Here is a 21933-nt window from a genome sequence, read left to right on the forward strand (position 1 = left end):
CACAACCAAATTCCTCTCCTCCTTTATTTTACTTTTTTAAATTGTGAAAATGACCTCAGAGGTAGTCCCTGTGGCAGACATGAAGATTTATGGTCTGATTACAGCTGTTAACTCCTTCTGGTCTTTTTCTTTTCTTTCTTTCTTTCTTTCTTTTTTCTTTTTTTTTTTTTTTGTTCTAGGGACACTTTACCTCTGTGCTACATCCCCAGCCCTTTTTATTTTTATTTTGAGACAGGGTCTCAGGATCTCATTGAGTTGCTAAGACTGGCCTGGAACTTGTGATCCTCCTGTCTCAGCCTCTGGAGTGACTGGGTTTATAGGCTTGCGCCACAATGCCTGGCTCTGCTTCAGTTTTTGAAGGGAAGTCATGCTTTTCTCAGGGTGGCCCCAGCAAGTCACTGAGCTGGATAGTTACAGGGACCTTGCCATTTCTGCCTACCACAGGGCTCCTCTGAAGGTTGTCTTTGCTTTGGAGACCCCAGGGTGGGGGCTGGTGTTTGCCAGAGATGCATACTGCATCTAATACTTCTCTTTTTTAATCCTATCTTCTCTTTTTCTTTCACAGGTGTTATCCCAAATAGACCCTTTGGAATCCTACTTCCAACCACCACGTGTCAGCTTTGCTGGGGACTGGTCTCCTTATTTCAGGAGTTTTACAGTGTAAAACCCCATTCCTAGCACATGGGGTGTCCAGCACATCTTTCCCCCTAAACTTTCAGAACTTCAGGGTACTCTGAGCAATAATTCCCCGTCACTACAGTTCCTGCCAGTTTGAGTTATTCAATGAGGGGCTTTAGCAGAAATTGGCAGGGTGGGCTTTGGCAGTCTAAGGCAGGCACAGTATCTTGAGTCCAGTTCTGAAGCTGCACTTGTGTTTTCACGGAGGTCTCTGCCAGTATGAGACAAGGAAATGTCCCATCACTCCTGCTGGAGTATTCCATTTTCCTGCCAGAAATTTCTGGGCAAACTGAACACACACACCCTTTCCAAGAGCCAACAGTAATCCTCAGAGACAATGCTATCTAAGCCCACATTAAGAAAGAGAACCATTTCCCTAGAGGCGGCCAGCCTGTCCTCTCTGGAGGTAACATTCGTACTGATTACGCAAAGTTCCCATCTCCTGCTTTCAGAACAGTGTAAGAGGCCTATGGTACAAATAAATAAGCCTTTTGCCCAAGGACAAAGAAGTCTGCTTCTGGACTCTCTTTGTCGAGCCAGATCAAATTCTTGAGCAGAACTGTACACTCTCTTTAATCTCTGCAAAGGGAAAATCCTTGAGGAGAGAAGGGAATGGGTGGATTTGTCCTTCTGGTTACATATGCTCTAGCTACTCATTTCAATTTTTTAAAAATATTTTATTTTTTAGTTGTACTTGGACACAACACCTTTATTTCGCTTGTTTATTTTTATGTGGTACTGAGGATGGAATCCATGTTAGGGGGCACTCTACCGCTAAGCCACAATCCCAGCCCCTAGTAGTGACGACTTTTAATGGTGAGATCTGTAGTGTAATGTCAAGACCAGGAAATAGATGTTGGTACAATACTGTTAACTGGAATATAGACCTTACTTGATTTTCACCATTTTTACATGAACTTGAGTCAATTCATGTGTGTGTGAGATCACACATGTGTGCTTCTTAAATTGGTATAACTCTGATTAGGTGTTTACACACCTAATAATTCTTACTCTTTTGTTCATTATCTGGATGAACTATCAGTTATCAGTTCTCTATTGAAGTCCATTTCAGTTGTTCATAGTTTCCCCTTAATACCTATGATAGGTATGTTGCAATAGGCATTAGGATGTTGCAATAGTATCTTTGTATACATAGCTAGGAGAACTTTGTACTAGTCCCAGGGGAATGGGCAAGAGGTGTGTGTCTTTAACAATTTGTTAGAAACTTCTAATTGCCCTCCCAAAAAGCTGTATGCTTCCCCCAGGTCAGCTAACCTTCCTGAGGTTTAATTCAATGTGGTGGTGTTTGTTTTATTAAACCTTCATGGCATCTAGTTTCACCAAACATTTTAATTATTGACAATCTGGGTGAAAAAAAATTTACAATTCTTTATAAAGATGATCAAATAGCTGGGTGTGGTGGTGCATGCCTATAATCCCAGCTGCTTGGGAGCTGAGGCAGGAGGATCTCAAGTTCAAGGCTAACCTGAGCAATTTAGTGAGATTGTCTCAAAATAAAAAATAAAATAAAATAAAGAGAACTGGAGATGTAGTTTAGTGGTAAAGTGTCCCTGGGTTCAATCCTTATTACCAAAAAAAAAAAAAAAAAAAAAAGATGTTGAAACTTCTATTTCTATTGCCCTGATTTCTTTATCATTCCTGTATTATTTGAGCATATTCTGGACTCCATTTCATGCCATTCATTTGTCTGTCTGTTCCCAAGTCCATATTTTAATAGAGATTGCAAAAAAAAAAAAAAAAGCAGAAGAAAGTGGTAAAATTACCATAAAATAAAATAAAAGGGCCTGGCAATTTGGAGTTAAGAAGAATATTTTTGGCTGGGGTGGTCTGCAAAAGCTTCATGAAAGAAGCACATTAAAGATGAAGCTCCAATGATGAGCAGCATTAGATGCAGAGAATAAAGAGCAAAGGCAGTGAGGGAGGGGCGTCCACTGTGCTTCTGCCAGGGAACCCACATGGCAGCACATGTGTTTGTATGCATGTGCACTTTGAATGTCATTAAGAGGAAACATATCTTTTTGTCCTACTCTTGTGTGGCATTTTGAGTACACATTTATTAATCTTAATATTTGAGCACCTACTAATTTCTAAGAATATTTATGTTATTTCTGATTTCATTACAATGAGCAAAGTTGATACTGTTATTCCATTTTTGGAATGAAGGAAGGAGCTGAAGCAGGTTAAATAACAGCTCTAAGTACCTGGACTGTGATTAAAATCCACAGTCAGCAATTTAAAAAAAAACAGAATAGAAAATATGATAGTCTATCACCTATGGTTGGGGTGCTTATAGCAGGACCTGTACCTCTGTATGTCACCTAAGATTCCTTTGCCATCTCTGTGTGTATCAGCTGAATCCCAGTGTGCCCTAACCTCCCCAAAGCCAACATGTTGATGGAAGTTACAGGAGAGTCAAAAGGGCTTGGGAATTGATGTCCCTTTCCTACCCCACAGCCCTTAACTGGTGATGGATGGCAGTGGGGGTATACATACTTCACCTCTTTTGTTTTCTTATTGGATTGACTTTGAGGTGTGACTTCCAAGGACTTCCGAGCCCTCTGTCAGAATGGGTCAAGATTGTCCTCTATGGGACTTGGCTTGATATTGTACCCTAATTGGTCCCTTTGTAATCCCATGCACCCCGCCCACCCATGTATTTGCTCTGGAAATATTTTCTAATAGATTATTTTCACAAGCATTTTCTTAGGATATTCTGTTTCAGCTATGTAGGTGTGTGTGTGTGTGTGTGTGTGTGTGTGTGTGTGTGTGTGCGCGTGTGTAGCAGGTTGTCCTTGAACTTGCATTTCTTACTGAGGAGCCAAAATATTTGAAAGCCGCTTTCAAATGTTAGAATGGGATTGCAATACCTAGACCACATTAAACTGTCTTTCCATTCGTATATAGTTCACTGAGCTGGAAAGTTTTCTGGATGCCCCAGGAAAAGAACTACAGATCAGATTCCAGGTCTTGCCTATTTGAGCACAGCAACTTAAAATGTATTGAATAAAGAAATATTAGTTGTGGGTCTAAAGTGCACCATCGACTTTGACACAACTGGATAGACTAGTCTTTGAAATTCTTTGGTCAGTCAACCCTGCCAGATAGCTTTCAAAGTCCAGGTTTCCCTTTGCCAAAGTTGATAAAGGTGGTATAAAAGTTTTCATAGTTGATGGTTAGTTTTTTGCAGACTAGCCAAAACAGGAAGACTAGGTTGACTGTATAGCAGAGGCAGATGCACGACTGACCACAGGTCAGGAGAGTTATCCCAGAGCTGGGGCCGTTGGTGTGGCTTGAATGGAGAAAGGGGCAGTGTTCAGAATTGCTCTGCATTTACCCTGAAAGCCAATGAAATTAAAAGAAGGGAAAATAACACTACAACAATTTAGCCAAGAGGTTGGGCAGGTCCCTGTCCCAAATCTGTGGAGGTCCTGGAGCAGAATCTACTGGCTGTCAGAATTTACAAAGAGGCCCTTGAGTGGAAGTCCAAGAGCATTAATTCCAAAAGAACAGGGGGAGGGGATGAAATCTTGGGGTCAGTGCAAAAGAAAGGTCAGGTGTTATGGTTTAGATAAAAGGTGTTGCTCCAAAACTCATAGGTGAGACAGTGAAAGAAGGTTTAGAGGTGAAATAGTTGGTTGATGAGAGCCTTAACCCAATCAGTGAATTAATCCCCTAATAGGGGTTAACTGAGTGGGAACTGCAGGCTGGTAGGGTGTGACTGAAGGAGGTGGGCATTGGGGATGTGCCTTTGGGGTATATATTTTGGATGTGGCAAGTGGAGTCAGTCTCTCTCTCTCTCTCTCTCTCTCTCTCTCTCTCTCTCTCTCTCTCTCTCTCTCTCTCTCTCTCTCCTTTCTAGTGTGATGTCTTGATCTGCTGTCCTCCACCACATTCTTCCACCATGTTGTTTTGCCTCACCTTGGCATTGAGGAATGGAGTTAGCCATCTATGGACTAAGACCTCTGAAACTGTGAACCCTCAAATAAACTTTTCCTCTTCTAATTGTTCTGGTCAGGTCTTTTGGTCACAGCAGTGAAAAAGTTGACTAAAATACCAGGGAAGCATGGGAGCATTGGTGTCATTGGAAGATCCTTATTGGTCAGTACATGATGTAACATTGATTGCATATTTAGAAAAGAATGAAAATATGTTGAAAATCTTATGGAACGATTAAAAAAAAAAAAGGAAAGAGATCTAAGCTCCCCAAGTTAAAATGAAGAGGGCTGAGTTAAGAATCTATAGGGCTCTGTTATTGTCCTGAAGAAAAGCCACACTTTCTGACAGACATGACTTTCTAGACACTGTGCTGCAGTGTAGGGACCAGGTGTTCATCAGCACCTGCTAGGTCTTTATAAAGCAGAGTGCTGTGCTTGGGTTCAGAAGTTTTCTAGATCTAGCGGGGCTCAGTAAGACAATAATGACACAGGTCAAGTAAAGCAACTTTATTACAGGCAGCAAGGACCAACAAAAGCTTAGAATCCCAAGGCTCAGAAAGGTGGATGGAAGCCCTCTTCACACTGCAGCTGGCCTTTATGCACTCTGCTCTGGATTTTATGCTCTAGGGGACACTTAAGATGGTTAAGCCAAGCATTAAAAAATATCCTGGTATGGGAGGGAAAAGAACAAAGTCCAGGATGTTCTATTTCCTCATTATCTTAGATGCTGTATTCTTCGTATAGTCTGCCTGAGAACTGCAAAGTAAGAGAGAGTTGGCCAAGTCTGCTTGGGGATTTGTCTTCTTGTGTAGTTGAGAATCCTTCATCACAAGACAACACCCTCTCTCCTGAAGGTACACATTTACTGTGTACTTTCTGATTCACTGTGTACTTTCTGATCAGCACTTCAGGTCAATATGGATCATGGAAACACCTTTTCTCATCACTGGAATGACACATTTCCCACTGAAACTTAACTCACTGTCTTTTTTTTTGGGGGGGGAGGGGACTGGGGATTGAACCCAGGGTGCTCTATCACTGACCTACATCCTCATACCCCCCTCTTTTAAAAAAAATTTTTCATTTTGAGACAGGGCCTATAAGTTGCTGAAGTTGGCCTTGAACTTGTGATCCTCCTGCCTAGCCTCCGAGTTGCTTGGATTACAGTGTGTGCCACTGTGCCTGGCTAACTCATTGGCTTTCGGGACCAAGTCATCTTCCTGTGAATTTAGATTGCGGGAGCCAGTTTTTAGTACCAAACTCTGTCTGAAGAGTTGTCTATCTAAGCTCTTGGCTGATGGTGCTGAGAGCCACGCCAGGGGTTTAGGACCATGTAAGGCTCAGTCTGAAACGGGCAGTCCCATCTTACAGCTCCAAGACCACCAAGGAGTGCGGGTGTGCAGATCTTGCCAAAAATGAGCTGAAACTCAGAGACAGGCAGTACAAACTGATTGCTGGCTGGGAGTAGTGAGTCCTAAATGTCAGTGGATTCTAGAGTTCATGAATAAAGGGGGTATGAGAGAAACCTTTGGCCTTGGGGAGCCCAAAGGGTGGGAGAGTGATGGGGCACCAGTATTATCCACTGTCTCTGGCTTGCTTGCTGTTCCTGATGAGTTCGGTGAGAAAGAGACTTGGGTTTGTACCTCCAGGAGAAGTGCTGCTCCATTCCAGCAGCCAGGGGGGCTCCCTGGCTCTGGCTCTCAGGATGGGTGGCTCCCTCCCATATGTTGCAGAGAGGAGGGGCGTGGGGGAGATGCTCGGCTCCTAGTGTACTGTATTCTTTTTTAAATCATTTACTCTTCATACTGGAGGATGAGGATGTAGCTCAGTGGTGGAGTACTTGCCTGGCATGTGGGAGGCTCTGGATTCAATCTCCAGTACTGCCAAATCACACACACAAAATAAAGAGCAACCTCTGCCCCCCCGAACCTCATACCATACTTTCACATAAACCTTGCACTGTGATTGTTGCAAGCACACACCATTTCTCCCCCCAAAGCTGGTTCTAATTAATCAACAATATGCTGATGGAGCATCTGCGGGAGGAGCATTGTGCTAAACACTGTAGGAGATTAAGGATTTACAGCATAAACTCCTCCTTGCACCCAAGGAATTTATACTCCAGCCAAGGAAATAGGACATGTCAATGAAACACCTAGAAAACAACTGCCCCCTCCCCCATCAAATGCTAAACTAAGCAAGATTTATCTACACCTCTCACCCAGCCTTCCATTGCTTTTTCTCCCACAGGAACTTTCAACCCTGCTGCGTTGGCAGAACTCTGGGGGCACTACGCAGATGATATGAGTCTTTCCCTAGTGCCCCACTCATTATTTATCCCAAGGAACTTAGTCATTGTATATAAATAGTTTCTCTGCATTCTTTCATCCCTTCCCTTCTCAAAGGGCTCCGTGGGGGGGGTAAGGGGACAGTGAGGGTGGCAAGGGGAGGGATTGGTTTTGTGTAGAGAGATGTTCAGAAAGATGGATCCTACAAAGCAGTACGTTCAGATGAAATAGGTTGAATTTTTTTGACTGCCTTAGGTTAAATGGAACGGGCCTGGTTAGTAGAGTGAGTCAGATGTACCTTGTTAAATCAACAAGCAACATACAGAAGGAAATGGGAAGCCATCAGGAGATCTGGGTGTCTTGGGGCTCCTCTGGTTGCCTAGTAGCTTTTCCATATTCTCTTGCCTTGTCTTTATACCCACATCCTTCAAAGAAACATTTCCCCTCTGCTTTTGCTAATGGATCTCACTCGTACACGAGTGTGATCGTTTGTGTGTGCTCCTTTGAACCAGGCAGGTTCAAGAGAGTGACACAAGCACTACTGCAACCAGCTTCTGCTATTGGATCAGACTTTCTTAATAGGAAAGAATTAAGGTCTGTACAATATTAACTGAGTGACTATTTCCTCAGTTCTCCCAAGGATGTTAACATAGCTAGTACCGGCCTACAGACAGAAGAGATATAAATTAAGCCATTATGTTCAATTGATGCCTTTGGGCAGTACAGCCTCATTTGCTCATGGAACCAGATCCAGCATGGCTGCTCCAGGTCTTAGTTCAAGAGTCTTGACCAACACCTGGACTCCCTCCTTTTCTTGGCCCCTCTCAGTTGCCATAGCTGACTTGTAAGGACTTCTTGAGTTTGACAGTGTAGACTGAGTGTAACTGGAGTTTAAAGGAGAGACCAGAGTTCTGTGGGGGGAGTGTGCTGAGTTTTAGTGTTATCAGACATACTAAGGGCTAACATTTATTTATTTATTTAGCAGTGAAAAATTCTATTTTATTTTGGGGCTCAGTTTCAGAGATTTCAGTTCATAGATGGCTGACTCCATTGTTCCGAGCCCAAGGTGAGGCAGAAGGGCTTGACAGAAGAAAGCAGCTCGGGACACAACAACCAGGAAGTAGAGAGAGACTCAACATTAAATAGGCAATGAACTTGGAGGAAGGATAAGACTCTTAAACTTTGCTCTCCTCAAGGCAGGAGCCTTGAATTGGCCACACATTTGAGTACTAGCTTTCCTTTGTAGTATGGAGTTGGAGCTGCCAAAGACCCAGAAGAGAGGAGCCACTGGATGGGAAGCTGGGACCACTACAGGAAAATGATGATAAAACAGAGAGAGAAGAAAGAAAAAAACTTATCTGGTCACTTCCTATGTCTAGACCTCAATCTCTGGCTTGTGCCACCCCTTGCCTCCTGCCATTCTAGCTGGATGATAGTTGGCAGGAATAAATGGGGAGTAGTTTCAGAAGGATGAGGAAGAGATCTGAGCAAATAGGCAACAATCGGCACAGTATGAGTTAGTAAATATTTGTTGCTTGCATGAATGAATAGGTATATTGATGAGCATTGCAAATTGGCTGCCTAAGCCAGGTGCAGTGGTGCACTTCTGTAATCCCATCTACTTGAGGCTGAGGCAGGATCATGCCTCAGCAACTTAGCCAGATCCTGGTTTTTTTTTTTTTTTAAGGCTTCTCAATAATTTGAAGTAGTTGCAATCCTCCCATTTACAAGCTGTCAAAACAATTCTATCCTTTACTTCTCTGCTACAGTTGCCACTGTGTCTTTTTGAGATGTATGTTTTGAGTGTAAATGGAGTGTATAAAGTTCAAAGGAGACAATGAAGCCCTGGGGGTGGCAACTTCATTCTAGTCAACTTTGTTCTGAATTGTGTGAAATTTTAAAAAATTTTCCTCTGCTAGGAGTGCCCAGTATTCTAGTAAAGATGTAGGCCATTTAATATTATTCTGTTTGGAATTCAACCAGCTTTCTTAAGCCACAATTTTTAAATCTTCAAGAATAATGTTGCTCGAAGTAACAAAAGCAGCACTTTGCAGGCACAGTCTGTCCCTTGTGGGTTGGTCCTTGGGGAGTTTCAGGTCACTGTATAGAGCATCTAGAGGTTTCCATCCATCCCAGATGGGCTTAGCGCCTTCCTGGAGGTGGTAATGACAATGTCTGTCCACCAGAGGGCCACAGGGCCTCCCCTCACAGTCCAGAATGGGCAGAAATTTGGTGCCTCAGCCACACCTTGTCATAGCGCTGCCTTGTTGGGTCTTCTCTTAGTTGTCTCATGTGTTGGAGCAGATCTGGGGAAGGAGAGACTCCCATAAGGGAGGAATTTTCTTTCTTTCTTTCTTTTTTTTTTTAAAGAGAGAGTGAGAGAGGAGAGAGTGAGAGAGGAGAGAGAGAGAGAGAGAGAGAGAGAGAGAGAGAGAGAGAGAGAGAGAGAGAGAGAGAGAGAATGAGAGAATTTTTAATATTTATTTTTTAGTTCTCGGCGGACACAACATCTTTGTTGGTATGTGGTGCTGAGGATCGAACCCGGGCTGCACGCATGCCAGGCAAGCGCGCTACCGCTTGAGCCACATCCCCAGCCCAAGGGAGGAATTTTCTATTCTGTTCTCTTATTTTCTCTTTCACTGCTTCATTTTATGCTTAATAATAGCTGGTTTGAAAAATTTAAAATTGGGGACATCAGAGTGGGTTGTGTGTGTACATGTACACACTCATACACAAACACATAGATGCACATTTTTTTAGGTGGGGTAACAGAAAGTGGGCATAATTCTGGTCACATCAATTAATGCCTGAACTTTCAGCTTAAATATTATTTAATGTCATAGAAATTCAGAGCTGGAAAAGTGACCTTGGAAATAGTTTAGCATTCTTTTCATTTATAGCTAAGGCAACTAATTCATCTCCAGCTTGCAAGATGCCTGGGAGGTTCAGAGACTTTAGGAACACAGCTAAGAAGTGGTGATTAAAAGGGTCTGTGATAAGATTTTTTTTTTTTAAGAATTTTTTTTTTAATATTTATTTTTTAGTTTCCAGTGGACACAACATCTTTATTTTATTTGTATGTGGTGTTGAGGATCGAACCCAGCGCCTCGCGCATGCCAGGCGAGCGCGCTACCGCTTGAGCCACATCCCCAGCCCCTGTGATAAGATTTTATTTCAGTATTCTGAGCTTGTTTCTCTTTTCTTGTGCCTGAGACTTAAACATCAATAACAAAGCCCAAAAAGGTATTCTTCAGTTTTCTTTTTCTTTGCAGTGGTATGGATTGAACCCAGGGTCTTGTGATTGTAGACAAATGCTCTACCACTGAGCTACATCCCCAGCATCAGTTTTCTATAAGAATATTTAGCTCTCTGGTTCTTATACCATCTGTAGTCTTTGAATTCTTTCCAAATCTGTTGAACAAGAGGCTAGAAAGGCCTGACATGTTAGGAATATTATCCAGGAAACTGGAGTGTGAGTAGAAGCCCAATCGAACTCCCATTTCCAAATTCTATTAAAATTAATTAATTTTTTTTTCTCATTCCCAGGGATTGAACTCAGGGGTGCTCAACCACTGAGCTACATCCCCAGCTCTCTTTATTTTCCATTTTGAGACAGTGTATGGCTAAGTTGCCCAGGATGGTCTCAAGCTTGAAATCCTCTTCCCTCAGCTTTTTGAGTAGCTGGGATATAGATTTAAACCCTGCTAATTTTTAAAAATTTACTGAAGAATTTCCAGCAGTGTAGTAGAACCAGTCACGAAGATAGTTTAAGGGAAAATGCATTAAACTGGAAATATTGATATAGGTTCCATAAAAAAACTCAAGAAAGTGCAGTGAATCTACAGAAAACTTTTAAAAACTTAATCCACAGGGAAAAACACACAGAATTCAGAAAATGTTTGGAGCCTCTTTTCAAAGAAACAAAGTAGATACTCTGTCATTTTAATAATAATTTGTTATTTAAACAAAAGAATAATAATTCCTTATTGTTTTATTCTGAGAAAATAGAATAAAAAGAAGGTAGTGATCAGTGCAAAAGACACTGAAAATGTTATTTAAGCTTGAAAAAGCAGGGGCACCTAAATCAGTTAAAAAAGACATGAGCACTATATCTAGACGTTAAAGAAACTAAATTAAGAAATGAAACATTCGAGAGGGCAGATCTGGAAGGAGAGTTTAGCATTGCAATTTCTGAATGGTTGGAGATCCTGAATGATCTGAACAAACACAAAGGTCTAAATCAATAATTAAAGAGGCAACAACACATTTTTTCAAGAACCATTTAGAGATTAGACTTTGAAATGAAGAGACATATAGCCTAAGTAATTATGAACATAGGAGGAGAAACTTTGAATTTACAAGACAGTTCTCACACTCACACCTCCTTTCACTTAGTGTGAGGTGGACTGATACTCTTCTCCCATATCACTGATAATTTAAACTCCTAGAAGCTAAGTGATTTGTTCAAGGAATACATCTAGTAAGCGAAGAGCCCAAGTTCAAGTCCAGGTATGAGGAAGAGGAATCTTATACACATTTTCAATAATAAGGCAAACACATCTGCAACAGTATGCAAATGGAAAATGACTTTTAAAAGAAGATAAATTGGAAAGACTGTTGCCTTTTCTTGCAACAGCAATAAAAAGCTCAGTGGATATGGAACAATATAGACGGGTGAATGTGCCAACCTCATTCTTGACCTTGACAAATTGCCTTTCCGGTGGGATACAACACCTCTAAGCACTTCAGAGTCCTGAAAATCCAACCAGTCACTCTGAAGCGGGTTTCTAATGCTGAGACAGAAGGTGTTGACCTGAGTTATCTATTACAGAAATATATAGAGGAAAACATTATGAAGCATTTTTTTTGTCAATAAGTTTTATTATTATATTTGATGGAATAAAAATAAGGCATGTCATCACACCTGTATGAGGCATGGCAAACTGTTTTTGCCTAAGAGAGTTATTTGGGTCAATATGGTTCAAATCACTCCCTAGGTTTGGTACTACCGGTGTAAGTCAGTTTTCCATTACTATAACAAAAACCTGAAATAAATCAGCTTACACAGAGAAAAGGTTTATGTTGCCTCATGGTTTTTGAGGTTTCAGTTTACAGTTGGTTGACCCTGTGGCTTTGGGCCTATGGTGGGGCAGCACATATGGTAGGGAGAATATGGCAGAGCAAAACTGCTCACCTCATATCTAGGAAGCAAATATTCCCAATATCTCCTTCAAAGGCATGCCCGCATGACTGGAAGACCTCCTACAAGGCCTCACCTCATAATGTTTCCACTGTCTTCCAATAGCACCAAGCTGGGACGAAGCCTTTAACATATGGGCCTTTGGGGGAAGATCTAAACTACAGCACTACCACTCTGGGAACTTATCCTAAAGCAATAATTCAAAGAAGAAGAAGTTATAGATGGTTTTACTGATATTATTTATAATTGTGAAAACTTAAAGTAAAGGAATGAAGGATTGGATGTTATCCCACATTAATATTATACAGCTGTTAAAAATAACAAAAATGAAATACGTATATGAAATTATCTACAACCAAACTTTTAGCAATACTGTGATTGAACAATGAGAAATGGGTGTCTGCAATAAAAATTGGAATGCCACTTAGAGAAATGACAGGATTAATTTAAGGTGTGGGATTGAAGTTGGATGTAGAAAAGTTCTTTAAATACTGTAAAATTTATAAGTGGTTAAGAAACTGCTAATGCTGCCACTGAAACTTGGACAATCCTACTTGGGTCAGAGGTTCACATACTACTTCTAGGAGTGAAGTGTAAGAAACTGCTTGCAGTCTCTGCTGTTGAGAAGGGGAACTGGGCTTGTGGGCCTGAGAAGCAAGACTAAGAAGTGACCACTTTATACCCTTTGGTGCTTTCTGAATTTTGTATCCTGTGCAGGTGGCACCAATTTCAGAGTGACATTTAGGTGCAATAAATCTACATTGATTTTATTTCTGATCTGAGAATTGGCCAAATGGTCTCATGATGAGACAGAATAGTCAAAATCAGTGTGGTATTGGAAAACTCAGGACACGTGGTTACTGTGCCACAGATGGAAGGATGGGAGAGTGGAGACAGCACCAAGGCTAGAAGAACAGTAGGGAGAGGGTCTTCCAGGAGTCCCCCTGAAGTAGTGGGGACCGGGTAAAAGAATCTTGAAGTGGGGACCAAGGAAGCAGATGATGCAAAGGATGATCAGAGATAATGGCAAAGGCTTCAGAGGAGGTGGGAAGGGGAAAGGGTGGCAAGGAGAGGGAGATGTGGGGTGGAATCAGTGGAGGCCAAGACCACTTGATATGGTGTAGAGTGGACGGAAACCAAAGTGTAGGTCATGCAGTGGGTGGCCACTCTGGCCAGACATTTTGGGTTCACAATGTGGGGGACACTAGGGAAGCTTGAAGCTGAGGATCCTGCTGGGGTGGGTTGCTGAGGTCAGTGTGAACCAGGGAGGGGCAGACTCACCAGGCTGGCCCAATGGTTCTGGGTCCAGCGGTGCTGGGGTAGCCGTGGATCTTCTCTTCAATGAGGGATAAGGTGGAAAAAACAGAAGTAGCAGTCAGAAGGTCTAGGTTTAGGTATTGCTTTGAGGACCTTCTCCATGACCTTCATCACTATTTTGTCGTTCTCAACTATGGGTGATATTAGCTGCCTTTTGGAGGAAGAATGAGATAGCCACAGTGAGGCCACCTGCAAGAACTTTGAAATAGGAAGATAAGTGCTCTCTGAGCTGCAAACAGGAAAACCAACGTAATGGATCAAAGCAGAGAAGAGTCTGGTCCCTTTAAAGAGGCAGAGGGACTCGCAGGCCACTTCAGTCTGCCTGAGCCTGGATGAAGACATTAACTTGTTCATCAGAACAAGGGCTGAGGAACCACAGGCCCCCGAAAGACGAGAGTCAGGTGTCCATGTTGCTCAGGTGTGGGTGAACCCTTGGTGTCTCTGGGCCCAGGGACAGTGGTAGTATTTTGGTGGGTAGGGATGTATTAGGCTACTAAGAGCCCACAGAACACTTGAGTCATGGTGGTACTTTTCTGAGTGGATGCTCATCAAGTACCCTTTCATGGCATCATTTGGCTTCTCACTGAGTCTGCCCCTCAGGGAGACTGAAAATTTGTTGTCTGTTTTAGTCAGAATTCTCTAGAGGAACAGAGCCAATGGTATAGTATATGTATTAAAAAAGGGAATTTATTATGGTTTACTAAAATAGTTAAAAGTACCAACTTTGGAACTAGGTTCAAATTCTGGCTTGGCCACTTTCCAGGTGGTGACCTTGAGCAAGTTTACTTGAACTTCCTGTGACTTAGTTTCCTCATGTGGAAAGTGAAGCTAACTAGTACTTGCCTTATACCTGTGAGGAACAATGAGTTAAATCATGTAAGAGTCCTTAGTACCTGCCACATGGTAGGGACTGTACATGCATTTGTGGCACTTATGGAAAATTTCTGACTTGTCATTCAGGCTTTTCCTCCTTTGAGTCTGTGAGCTTGCTCAGGATGCCTCCACCTAGGAGTTTCTAGAAGCGGGGCCTTCCAGGTGGAAGACCTGGTTTGCATGAATCTTGGAAGGGGGACAGGCTGCAGGCAGCTGGGGAGGATAGCCTGAGTGTATGTGGCAGAATGGTGGGAGAGGAGACACAGCAGTTCAACTGGGGCCATATCCCATGAATGTGAGCAAGAGCAACTGTGATGTTATTAAGTTTGATTTCAACATATGGGCCATGGGCATCCCCTGAAGAACTTCAGGTAGGTGAGAGACAAAATAAAAAATGCATTTTAGATTGTGAGATCCTTGAGAGCAGGGGAGGTGTTTTATTCGTCCTTGTGGTTTCAGTAAGTAACCCATCATTTTAGTCTGTTATTTTTATTTATTTATTTGGTACCAGGGTTAGAACCAGGGGTGCTTAACCCCTGGGCCACATCCTCAGCCCTTTATTTCATTTTGTATTTTGAGACAGGGTTTTTATAAGTTGCTGAGGCTGGCCTTGAACTTGTGATTCTCCTGACTCAGCCTCCCCAGCAGATAGGACTACAGGTGTGTGCCACCGTGCCCAGCTCATTTTACTTTTGGTAAAAGATCAATAAGCATTTGGTAGAGGATTGAAAGATAATGCTGGGGACCATAAAGAACAGATGGTCATAGGGAGACTCCCACAGGGTTTTTACAGTTGCCCAAATGGGGGCAATGAGGGTGTGAACAGAGGCAGCAGCAGGGGTTGGTGAGGAGGTGACACTGGAGACTCCAGTAGCAGAATCACAGCATTTGATGACTGATGGGAGATGAATGACGATAAAGCAAAAAATGATTTATGATTTCCAGGTGGTGGCAAAATTATTAAAAATGAAAGGGATGGGGTCGGGGTTGTGGCTTAGCGGTAGAATACTTGTCTTGCATGTGCAAGGCCCTGGGTTTGTTCCTCAGCAGCATATAAAAATTAATAAATAAAATAAAGGTATTGTGTCCAACTACAACTAAAAAAATAAATATAAAAAAAAAAATAAAAAGAAAGGGGGTTGGGGATGTGGCTCAAGCGGTAGCGCACTCCTCTGGCATGAGGGCAGCCCGGGTTGGATCCTCAGCATCACATACAAACAAAGATGTTGTGTCCGCTGAAAACTAAAAAATAAATATTAAAAATTTCTCTCTCTCTCTCTTTAAAAAAAAAATAAAAAGAAATAAAAAGAAAGGGAGCTGGTGGGTGGTGCCATGCCTGTAATCCTGGGGATTCGGGAGGCTGAAGTAGGAGAATGGCAAGTTCAAGGCCAGCCTCAGTAATTTAGTGAGGCCCTAAGCAAGACTAATGTGCTTAAGTCTAGGACAATAATGGAATATGAAGTGCCTGGTTGATGCAAATGAGTTTTTTTTTTTTTTACAATTTTGCTGGCAAGCAAGATTATAATCATTAATGCTTCTGATTAGCTCTTGAATCTTTGAGGGGACGAATGGTTGCAGTTTCAAGATTGGATTTAAAAAAAAAAAACATGTCCACAGTTTTCACTTACATATTTTAGGTTGTACATATTATTATGAGACAAGTGTGAAAAGGTGTACATAAGCAATCTGATTAAATTTAAATGTTAAAAACACAACTATGTACTGCTGTCTGTGGTGCATGGCCCCCACCCTGAGGCCTCTTGCTAAGTGGCCTGGCAACAAGACAACTCTCAGATTCAGTGTCCCACGGGATGAAGACTCCCAAAGTCTCCAAGTCCTAGAAGCTGTGACATATGAAAGAGAATTCCCCTAAACAGTAGATACCTAAGATTGAGATTGCTTGGTGTGTATGTCTAAGATATTTATGCCCCTCTGAGAGGTCACCTTAATGCACATCTCATCAAAAGGAAAAATACCAAGAGGAGGGCTCCCTCTGCTGTATGTTCCTCCTGGTATATTTGATTCCATTGGTCTATGAACATGTTTCAACAAGAAACCAGGCGGGCAGGGGCTTGGCCCCGCTGACCTTGTTTCCAACAGTCCCAGCTGGATGGTCTTTGTCCTGAGCCCTTTACATCAACAGTTGTAGTCTTATTCCAGACACTGAGGAAAGAACAACGGATTTCTAAAGATGAGGAGGCAAACTTGGTCCTATGGCTGCAGCACCATAGATAACTAAAGTCTATCTAAGTTAGCAGAGGGAAATCTACTGTTTTGTCTCAAAAGGCATGGGTTTTAATTATTCCAACCATCAGATTAGCAAAACTCTAATATTACTTTTCAAGTAACACAGGACTTTATGAAGATCTTGCAAAATAAATTCCAACCATAGTGTCCAATTCACAGAATCTAAAAGACTGCTATTTTCTTTTCTTATTATTTTTGAAGGAAAAAAATTAGATCCCTCTCTCTCTCCAGGTTGCCTAAATAATGGTGGTGTATTTTTCCCTCTAATGGCATGGAGAGAGACCACCTTCTGCTAGCTTTATTGATCAGGTTTGAGTTAATGATAGTGGTTTGTTTGAAGTAGGTTTTTTGTATGTGTATGTTTGAGGTGAAATTCATGCAAAGAGACAGGTAGAATAGTCCTCTGGGTTTTCACTGTGACCAAGAAGGTTTCATCTTGGGTTTTTCTATTTTTTGGGGAATGAAAATAGCACTTAGAAATCCTGTTTGGCTTTGTAGTGGCCCAATTACTGGTGATCAAATAATAACAAGAAACTTCATCAATGCCATTACTAGGTTGAGTATAGCTACATTTATATAATTACAAGGATCAGTTACATTTTTTATAGGCGAAAACTCTAAATGCTTGTTAAAGCACTTTGACTTTGTAATTAATTAGTTTGGATAAACCTCATACTGGTAAATGCTACCTGTATCTCTGAACATTGTTTGTTTTGGAAAAAAGCAAACAGTTATGTGAGAAAGTACAGCATTAAAAATCACATGGAAATAAAACCTGGCCAAAACACATAAACTATAAAATGTATGTACATTGCTTATGTACACATCCTGTGTGCCATACACTTGCTTCCTTCTACTCTGTGCTAGAGAATACTATCTTTATTTTCTTTATACTCAGGAACACAATTAATAATGACATACTTGAAGTGATCTCTCAAGAATCTTGCTAAAGCTGACCAAGAGTGGGAACCTATGCATAGTCTTGATGGCACAAAATAAAGAGAAATAGACCAGGAAGCTGAGGCTAGGGTCAACTCTTCTGCCCTCTGGTTCTTGCAAAACCAGTCTAAAGCAGCTGACAGTGTTGGCTATGGGGGTGGATCCTGAAGTGAAGGATGAAGTCTGGAGACTTTGAAGTGAGTTGGCAAGAGCTCTGAACCCAACAGCACAAGGAGGAAAAGGCTAGCCATTCCTTTTCTTGCTCTAACTTCTAATCATAAAAAAAAGTTTGTGTGTGTTTTTATGGAGGCAGTGATTAGAATATTCTTGGAGGTGAAGGAAAAGGAAAGTGGTAAAAAGGCATTTGCTACATAGGGGTAGAAAAAAAATTGAATTGCTCCATGACTGGTTGAGTTCTTCCAGCAACATCTATGATAAAGAGTTTGGACAATTGGGTATTTTCCTCCTGGACAATTATTATTACACATTTAATTACTGGGACCAGAAGCATTGTCACTGTGGACATCATGGGTGGGAACTATTATTGAGCATCGTTTATGGGTGCTGGGGAGGTAGCTCAGTGGTAGTGTACTTGCCAAGCATATACAAGGCCCTGGGTTCAATCTCCAGCACCCCTCCCCAAATAATTTCTAATGAGATGTTACTCTAAGTTATGAAAAATTTTATGATCAGATTTGAATCACAATGATTACCATGACCCCAAGACTTTTACTGGCAGAATTTTAAAATGATGTGCTAATCATAAACACCAGTATCTTGCTAATTAATGTGCTTTGTTTGGCATATTGAGAATGTGATCTGTAATTTATTTCGTTTGAAGTGGGTCTTTGCTGAGGGCCATTGCCAAGTAGGAATGACGCATCGAAATTTCCTTGCCAGCGTTCCCCATGTTGCTTAGAGGAAGGACTCATGGAAATGGACTTGCCTTGGACATTCACTGTGACATTGCATGTATGTTTGAGAAATGTGACCCTGCTCAAGGACTAGGGTGGATCCAGGTTTAGGAAGTATCCTGGTTTAGGACAATTTGGGTTTAGGGCGGTTCCAGGTTTAAGGTTATTCCTGCTGGGAATAGGGCGTATCCTGCTGCCTGAGTTCCCGTTGAGTTCTCATGGAATTCAGAAAGTTTTTGGGAAAAAAATCCTGGTGGAGTACGTGAAATTGTGTGGGCAGAACTTGGATTTCCCCAGAATGTGTGTAGAGGCCGGTGTGAGTTCAGGAATAAAGAATTGCTGTTTGATCTACAAAGCTGTGAGTGGCTCGTGGTCTTGTGCCCAGCCAGACTGCGGCACGTGGGAAATTCCAAGGATTTTAGAAGCTCTGTGTCAGGAACTCAGGACAAATAGCAGAGAAATTCTTTACTGTACAACAGCAAGAGAATTCAGGTAACATGGACATGCTTTTACGTGAGCTTTAAGCCTCGTACGGGGGCTCTGATTTGTTTTGCAAACTAGAGCTGAGTGATCTTTTCAAAACCCATGTCCAGTCCTGCGCCCCTGCTTGCAATCCTTCTGTGGCCTCCCACTGATCTTAGAACCGAGTAAAACCCCTAACCAGGTCTCCCAGGTCTTGCCAGGCCAGGCTCCTGTTCTTGCATCGAGCCTCATCTGACACATCTCTCTCCCCTTGCTCTTAGGAGTTGCCTTTCAGCTTCTTTCTTTCTTCCGGCTTCCTTTTTTTGGATGGGGTCTCCTATGTACCTCACGCTGATCTCCAACTCCTGGGCTCAAGTGACCCTCCCACCTCAGCCTCTGAGCAGCTGGGACTACAGGCACCATGCCCAGACTCCTTTTACTTTCTGGAAAGGGCCTGCTCTTTTGGCTTCTGTCCTTGTTACTCTGCTTGGATCAGGTGCTTCCCAACCTCTTGGATTTGTGGCTTTGTCACACCTTGGCTCCTTTCCTCCCAGTTCTCTCTGAGGTGTTCCTATTAGCTGTAAGTATAAGGTGAGCTGTTTGTGTTGATGGTTGTATCTGCCCCTAACACCTATGAGGGCGAGGGCACTCAGTGTACCTTTGTTGAAGGACTTCAACTGATTTCCAATTTCTCCCCAAGGGAATTGGCAAAAGCCCTCATCCAGGTATGGCTGGGAGAATAGTGTTTGCTCTGGCTGGCTTTCCCTTGCATTTAGTTCTCCAAGTTTCATTACTCTTATCCTGTGCCAGTGTGTACAGAGCTCTGTCTGACGTCATAGCCTTTGCTCATGTACTTGCACAAAGCTTGCTTTTCCGGAATTTTGTCAGCTGGATTCCAGAGGACACTAATGTGTTGTACAAATGCCTGCTGGCATTTTTTTTTAATCTGGGTTGGCTCTGGCTTTCTGTAGTGGGGTGATTCTGTGTTGCTATTCTGTTTTGAGCCCTCTCGAAAAGCTGGCTTCTTTGTGTCATGTCCTAGCCTTCTCTGCTGACTGCCTGCTGTTCTAGGCTGTTCATTACTTTCATTTTGTGATATTTCCTGCATAACCCATCAGGCCTCTCCTGGGCTGTAGCCACCCCAGGGTTGTCTCTGTTGGATGGTTACTCACTGTTGGATAATTGGTCTCGATGAGTAATCATTCTGTGAAAGGAAATAGACACAGAGAAACTAAGTGATTTTTACCCAAGAACATATAGTTAGTTAATGAAATAACTGGAATTCAAACCCAAAACTCCATACTTCACATCTAACTCTTCCTACTCTCTTGGATTGGGTCACATTTGTGAGCAAACGAATAAAAAATTTTGTTGACTGTTTTCCTGCCCATGAACATGTCTATATGTATAGCAAACTACTTGTCTTATTAGTGTCACTTTATTTGATTCTTGGACTGCAGAAACTGGAAGAAATAACTGACAACAGTAAGCCAGACTTTTCTTAACTTTCCCCTTCAGAAGTTCTGAATAAAGAGAGCAAGGAATCTAGATCACTCAAAAGTTCCAATTAAAGGGAACTGGACTGCATATCCAGATGTTCAAATTCCTATTAATATTTCAAAGTTTTTCCTTCAGTGACTATTTTGTAAAAAGTGATTGGTACATTTATCCATATTAGGCACTGAAATGTTCATACTGTCAATTTTTATTAAAATAGATGAGAAAAGGCCTCAGTATTCCCACCTGAGATTAGGTGTTCTAAAAATATCTTATAAATGGCTTGTTCATGGACATCACAAAGATTCCATAAAAGATGAAATAGTAAGTATAAGCCAAGAGAGATATATTTTAGGGTTTTATGAGATTAAAAAAAAAAAAGGATACAGAAGAATTTGTAGTTCTCAGTAGACCCGATGGATACCTGAGTTCTTCCCTTGATCGTATTTTTTTTTTCAGCAGTCCAAATGATGAAGAAAATGGAGATGATTAACCCCCAAACAGATCATCTATGAAGAGGAAGAATGGTCATCTGCCAAGAGGAGCTGTCCTGCTAAAGCTTCTGCAGTCCTTCAAAGGGACAAAGACATTTTTTGTCTTCATGTCCAGTTTTTCCTGTATTGTAAGTCTCAGGTCTTCCTGCCAGAGACACAGGTTTCCTTAGTTCACACTTTGCACAAAGCCATCACACCACGTTTTGTGATTTAGCCCTTCAAAATAGACATCAGACCCGAGAGAACCGCACTGACACATGGAGTCTGAATTCTGGGGCACAGAATAAACAGCCCTGTACATCATAGGGCACCACCTTCTCTGTGCGTGTTTCTACATCTTACTTTTTTTTTTTTATACTGGGGATTGAACCCAGGGACATCTCCTGGGGTGTTACTGAGCTACTGAGCTACCCCTCCAACCCTTTTTGTTTTTTATTTTGAGACAGAGTCTCACTTAAGTTGCTGAGGCTATCTTTGAAATTGTGATCCTCCTGCCTCAGCCTTCCCAGTAGGTAGGATTACAGATGTGAGCCACCACCCAACTTCTAAGTCTTCATGTATTGTTTTTTCAATCCTTTCATGTTGTGGATGGAGGTAGACAATAAGGAAGTTTAGCTCCTTGTCCCTTTTGTCTGTTAGCTCCTGTCCTGGGGGTTTTCTCTTTGCCCCTCCAGAGCCCTTTCTATGCATCCATCACAGGTCAGTGAGGTCGGCCTGAACAGACATCAGTAGACTCATGCTTTCTGGCTTCTGGTTGGGTTTGGCTAAAGGAAATCATCAGTGGGAGATGGGAGCAAGGTGCAAAGTGAGGTGGAGGTATTAGTGGTATTAGTAGGGACTTATTAGTATAGCTCAGTTCCTTCCAGTTTAAGATGGGTGTCTGAACTGGGTGCCAGGATGTGTAATTCCAACCACTAGGACAGAGGAAGCAGGAGAATCGCAAGTTCAAGGCTTGCTTGGGCAATTTAGTGGTACTTGTCTGAAAATAAGATTTTAAAAAGGCTGGGATATAGCTCACTGATAGTGTGCTTGCCTAGTGTGTGTGAGGCCCTGGGTTCAATTTCTAGT

The 21933-nt window shown here is 42.0% G+C and overlaps 1 long non-coding RNA gene across 2 annotated transcripts in view; it reads left to right on the plus strand.

The window, feature by feature from the left end:
• The window catches only part of LOC106145317 (uncharacterized), a 57850-nt gene extending 36667 nt beyond the window's left edge, over positions 1-21183 (plus strand). The window contains exon 3 of one of the 2 annotated variants that reach the window (XR_013439074.1): positions 20831-21183. This is a non-coding gene — a long non-coding RNA (uncharacterized LOC106145317). Of the gene's footprint in view, positions 1-565; positions 4702-20830 lie in introns of those variants that run through there. The other variant, XR_001230164.4, reaches the window with a different exon arrangement.
• The last annotated feature ends 750 nt before the right edge of the window (positions 21184-21933 follow it).

This window comes from Ictidomys tridecemlineatus, chromosome 5 (assembly GCF_052094955.1).
Source record: "Ictidomys tridecemlineatus isolate mIctTri1 chromosome 5, mIctTri1.hap1, whole genome shotgun sequence".
NCBI lineage: Eukaryota > Metazoa > Chordata > Mammalia > Rodentia > Sciuridae > Ictidomys > Ictidomys tridecemlineatus.